Below are 6,208 nucleotides of genomic sequence, written 5' to 3' on the forward strand. Positions count from 1 at the left end.
ACTTATTTAGGCTTTTAATTAAATGTGTAAACATTTCCAAAAACATAATTCCACTTTGACATTATGGGGTATTGAATCCATTTAACCCCAGTATCTCTACTTGCACATTCATCTTCTGCACATCCTACCATTCCAGTGTTTAATTGCTATATTGTAATTACTTCGCCACCATGGCCTATTTATTGCCTAACCTCTCTTATCCTACCTCATTTACACATGCTGTATATAGATTTTTCTACTGTATAATTGATTGTATGTTTGTTTTACTCCATGTGTAACTCTGTGTTGTTGTATGTGTCGAATTGCTATGCTTTATCTTGGCCAGGTCGCAGTTGCAAATGAGAACTTGTTCTCAACTGGCCTACCTGGTTAAATAAAGGTGAAATAAAAATAAATAAAAATATTTTTTAAATTTAGGCTGTAACACAACGAAATGTGGGACAAGTCAAGGGGTGTGAATACTTTCTGAAGGCACTGTATATATAAAACTCCCCCCACACAGCAATCTAATAGCATCAGTAAAATCTGTTGAAATTAAACCACAGATAAATATACCTAACATAGTACATCTATTAAACAATTCATCACAACACATACATCAGAAATAGTTACACATTATAGAGATCCATTCATGGATGTACAGGTCTGTTGGATAAACGTTCAGAAATGTCCACTGCTGATTTTTTCCAGGCGTCCATAGCGGACACCCTGGCCCTATGAATCCTGGCCGTGGACAAATTCTCAGTCAGAAACACAAGTCAGAACACAGCCTCTCTATTCTCTCGTGTGATTTCAGGTCCTCTGACTAGGAAAATGTCTTTTCACAATGAGAGCAGTGGTATGTCTTCTCCTCCTGTGTATTAGTATGTTGGAAAGGCTTTTCTCCTGTGTGTTTTCTCGCATGCTTTTTCAGAGTCCCCGACCACCTAAAACTCTTTTCACACTGGGAACATTGGAAAGGCTTTTCTCCTGTGTGTATTCTCTCATGCGTTTTCAGGCTCACTAACCACCTAAAACTGTTTCCACAGTGAGAACAGTGATAAGGGTTCTCTCCCGTGTGTATTCTCTCATGCTTTTTCAGGACCCATAACCACCTAAAACTGTTTCCACAGTGGGAACAGTGATAAGGCTTCTCTCCCGTGTGTGTTCTCTCATGTCCAACCAGGGCCCCTAACTGAGTAAAATTCTTTCCACAGTGGGAACAGTGGTAGGGCTTTTCTCCTGTATGTGTTCTCTCATGCATTTTCAGGCTCCCTAACCACCTAAAACTCTTTCCACAGTGGGAGCAGTGGTGTTGGTTAGGCGTCTCTGGGTCTGTTTCCCCTGAGGAACTCTTCCTGCTGTCAGAGTCTGGTCTCTCTCCTGCCAAAGACAAACAGAGTATCTAGTTAAACAGAGACCTGAATGAAACCTGCATTAAATAAAAATGTCTTCCTATGAGGTTTAATCTAGACTAGATCCCTCAATACCCTGAGGTCAGTTTTCACAACATTACATCATTAATAATAAACTTGGTGACGGTGAGATTTAAAAACAAATGATGAAGAGCTCCAAATCTAATCTCTCAGGGAATGTCATGTTTATAGGCTGATCAGAGCTCTATAATAATACATAATGTCATGTTTATAGGCTGATCAGAGCTCTATAATAATAGATAATGTCATGTTTACAGGCTGATCAGAGCTCTATAATAATACATAATGTCATGTTTATAGGCTGATCAGAGCTCTATAATAATAGATAATGTCATGTTTATAGGCTGAGCAGAGCTCTATAATAATAGATAATGTCATGTTTATAGGCTGAGCAGAGCTCTATAATAATAGATAATGTCATGTTTATAGGCTGATCAGAGCTCTATAATAATAGATAATGTCATGTTTATAGGCTGAGCAGAGCTCTATAATAATAGAGAATGTCATGTTTATAGGCTGATCAGAGCTCTATAATAATAGATAATGTCATGTTTATAGGCTGAACAGAGCTCTATAATAATAGATAATGTCATGTTTATAGGCTGAGCAGAGCTCTATAATAATAGATAATGTCATGTTTATAGGCTGAACAGAGCTCTATAATAATAAATAATGTCATGTTTATAGGCTGAGCAGAGCTCTATAATAATAGATAATGTCATGTTTATAGGCTGAACAGAGCTCTATAATAATAGATAATGTCATGTTTATAGGCTGAACAGAGCTCTATAATAATAGATAATGTCATGTTTATAGGCTGAGCAGAGCTCTATAATAATAAATAATGTCATGTTTATAGGCTGATCAGAGCTCTATAATAATAGATAATGTCATGTTTATAGGCTGATCAGAGCTCTATAATAATAGATAATGTCATGTTTACAGGCTGAACAGAGCTCTATAATAATAGATAATGTCATGTTATAGGCTGAACAGAGCTCTATAATAATAGATAATGTCATGTTATAGGCTGATCAGAGCTCTATAATAATAGATAATGTCATGTTTACAGGCTGAACAGAGCTCTATAATAATAGATCATGTTTATAGGCTGAACAGAGCTCTATAATAATAGATAATGTCATGTTTATAGGCTGATCAGAGCTCTATAATAATAGATAATGTCATGTTATAGGCTGATCAGAGCTCTATAATAATAGATAATGTCATGTTATAGGCTGATCAGAGCTCTATAATAATAGATAATGTCATGTTATAGGCTGATCAGAGCTCTATAATAATAGATAATGTCATGTTTATAGGCTGATCAGAGCTCTATAATAATAGATCATGTTTATAGGCTGATCAGAGCTCTATAATAATATATATTACTATTCCAGTCAGTGTTATAGGCTGATCTGAGCTCTATAATAATAGATAATGTCATGTTATAGGCTGATCAGAGCTCTATAATAATAGATAATGTCATGTTTATAGGCTGATCAGAGCTCTATAATAATAGATCATGTTTATAGGCTGATCAGAGCTCTATAATAATATATATTACTATTCCAGTCAGTGTTATAGGCTGCAGTTGATCCATTGTTAATAACGTTTTGTTGGTGTCCCACTTCATCTCTAAAGTAATAATGGACATTACTATCTCTCTAAATTATATTTTTTTGTTTAGCCACACCTTTCCTTCAAAATTGTTATTTTGAAGACTTACAAACTGTCCTTTTGCTAATATTTTCAGTCTCCCCAAAACGCTTGTCCTTTTGCTAATATGTTCAGTCTCCCCATAACACGTGTCCATTTCATTTCAATAATGCTTCTTATTGTAACGGGCGTCGTATAGAGGGGACCAAAACGCAGCGTGTTGAGTGTTCATTATTATATTTATTTACTCAAAACACTAATGACAAAATAACAAAAGGAAATTATCAACTTACAGTTCTGTCAGGTACAGAGACTAAACAGAATGCAACTGCCCACAAAAACCCAGGAAGAAAAACCCCTACTTAAATATGATCTCCAATCAGAGGCAACGAGGACCAGCTGCCTCCAATTGGAGATCAACCGCCCAAAAAAACATAGAAATAGAAAACCTAGAACTAACACATAGAAATAGAAAACATAGAAAAACACAAAACACCGCCTGTCAAACCCTGACCTACTCTACCATAGAAAATAACCAGTTACTATGGTCAGGACGTGACACTTATTTTATGTATTTCTCCAACATTATTTAGAAATCTGCTTTTTGTTGGTATACACACTCCACACAAGGCCTACAATAGACACACATCAAAAGTTTCATTTATAACTTGTTTGCCATTCTGTGAGACAATTAAGTTGTGATTTTGTGGTGGGAGGGACTCTGATGGTATACACATGTTACAGTTAAGCAATAAGACCAGAGGAAGTGTGGTATATGGCCAATATAGCACGGTTAAAGACTGTCCTTATGCACGACGCAACACAGAGTACCTGGATACAGCCCTTAGCCGTGGTATATTGGCCATCTATCACTGAGGTGTCTTATTGCTATTATAAACTGGTTACCAACGTAATCAGAACAGTAAAAATACATGTTGTCATACCCATGGTATACGGCCTGATATACCACGGCTGTCAGCCAATCAGCATTCAGGGATTTAAAATGTAGTTTCAACATTATATTATAACATAAATTCCTATAGTACAGAACAACATTTTCAAGTATAGAATTTCAGTAGCATGCTGCTTTAAAACAACACATTCGTTCAAAACCTTTGCAGTTAGAGCCCGTTTTTAAGACAGTACTTACTGGTGGTAATCAGATCTCCTGACTCCTCTGTCAATATGACAGTTCTCTCTCCCTGTTTCCCCTCCTTCACTTCAAAAACTACATCCTCCTCTTTCACCTCTTCCTCTTCTTTTACTGTAACATCCTCCTCCTCTTTCACTCTGAACGCATCTTCTTCTTTCACTGAAACGTCTTTCTCTTCTTCTTTCACGGTAACAGCCTCACCCTCTACTTCTTGTTTTACTGTGACATCCTCCTCTTCCTTCTCCTCTTTCACGACAATGTTCAGCCCCAGAGCTTCTTTCTCCGTCCAGCAGACCTCCTCTTCTTTAACAGGAGGGGAGTAGTTTAGGGAGCTCATGTTCGGGGATGTTAGCTAGCTAGCTAGTTAGCATGAGCGACTAGTTTAGTGCTAGGCTAATTTATCAAGCCAGCTAGTTGACTAACAATGTACCTATAACATTTAAATGGGGGAAATTAACTAGATGTCAGAAGTATATTTAAAAAACAGAGGCAAATATGCACAGAAACAGTCTAAATGTTTCGGCTGTTGGCTACCGAGGTGGCTGACTAGATGTTGTTGAAGAAGTGTTCCGTCCACTAGATTATACGTCACGCTGCAGCATCGCCTGAAAGACGCACATCGCCGTCTGCTGACTGGAGGGAAACGCAGTTGTTGTTGCACACAAATGTATTTTTCATTCCTTTCATTAAATAATAATATTATATTGAGACGTTGAAAAAGAGCAGTGCATATTTTGAGTGAGAATTTAAAACATACTGTCCTTCACATCTGTATTTAAGGCAGTTTCATATTCATTCATTTAAAGAAACCCACTGGTCACACTGGTTGAATTATCTGTCAAAATAGGAACTCTGCAGCCTAGTTGAACAGTGATCTATGTTCTATTAACGCTGCTGGGAGCAAACTGGAGAGTAGCTAGAGGAAAACAAACCTAACTGCATGTCCAGGCCCTGGTATATCATCAGACTGCATACAAACCTAACTGCATCCCCAGTCCCTGGTATATCACCAGACTGTACAAACCTAACTACATCCCCAGTCCCTGGTATATCACCAGACTGTACAAACCTAACGGCATCCCCAGTCCCTGGTATATCATCAGACTGTACAAACCTAACTACATCCCCAGTCCCTGGTATATCATCAGACTGTACAAACCTAACTACATCCCCAGTCCCTGGTATATCACCAGACTGTACAAACCTAACTGCATCCCCAGTCCCTGGTATATCACCAGACTGTACAAACCTAACTGCATCCCAGTCCCTGGTATATCACCAGACTGTACAAACCTAAGTGCATCCCCAGTCCCTGGTATATCACCAGACTGTACAAACCTAACTACATCCCCAGTCCCTGGTATATCATCAGACTGTACAAACCTAAGTGCATCCCCAGTCCCTGGTATATCACCAGACTGTACAAACCTAACTACATCCCCAGTCCCTGGTATATCACCAGACTGCATACAAACCTAACTGCATCCCCAGTCCCTGGTATATCACCAGACTGTACAAACCTAACTGCATCCCCAGACCCTGGTATATCACCAGACTGTACAAACTTAACTACATCCCCAGTCCCTGGTATATCATCAGACTGCATACAAACCTAACTGCATCCCCAGTCCCTGGTATATCATCAGACTGCATACAAACCTAACTGCATCCCCAGTCCCTGGTATATCATCAGACTGCATACAAACCTAACTGCATCCCCAGTCCCTGGTATATCACCAGACTGTACAAACCTAACTGCATCCCCAGTCCCTGGTATATCATCAGACTGTACAAACCTAACTACATCCCCAGGCCATGGTATATCACCAGACTGCATACAAACCTAACTGCATCCCCAGTCCCTGGTATATCATCAGACTGCATACAAACCTAACTGCATCCCCAGTCCCTGGTATATCATCAGACTGCATACAAACCTAACTGCATCCCCAGTCCCTGGTATATCACCAGACTGCATACA

General features: G+C 38.8%; 1 long non-coding RNA gene across 1 annotated transcript; it reads right to left on the reverse strand.

The window, feature by feature from the left end:
- LOC123734135 (uncharacterized) lies at positions 1 to 4,922 on the reverse strand. The gene is made up of 2 exons (XR_014391413.1): positions 4,225 to 4,922; positions 1 to 1,362 (listed from the first exon to the last, which is right to left on the reverse strand). It is a non-coding gene; the product is annotated as an uncharacterized LOC123734135 (long non-coding RNA).
- Between the last annotated feature and the right edge of the window lie 1,286 nt (positions 4,923 to 6,208).

The sequence above is a fragment of the Salmo salar genome, unplaced genomic scaffold, assembly GCF_965601325.2.
Source record: "Salmo salar unplaced genomic scaffold, fSalSal1 ptg000432l, whole genome shotgun sequence".
Lineage (NCBI taxonomy): Eukaryota > Metazoa > Chordata > Actinopteri > Salmoniformes > Salmonidae > Salmo > Salmo salar.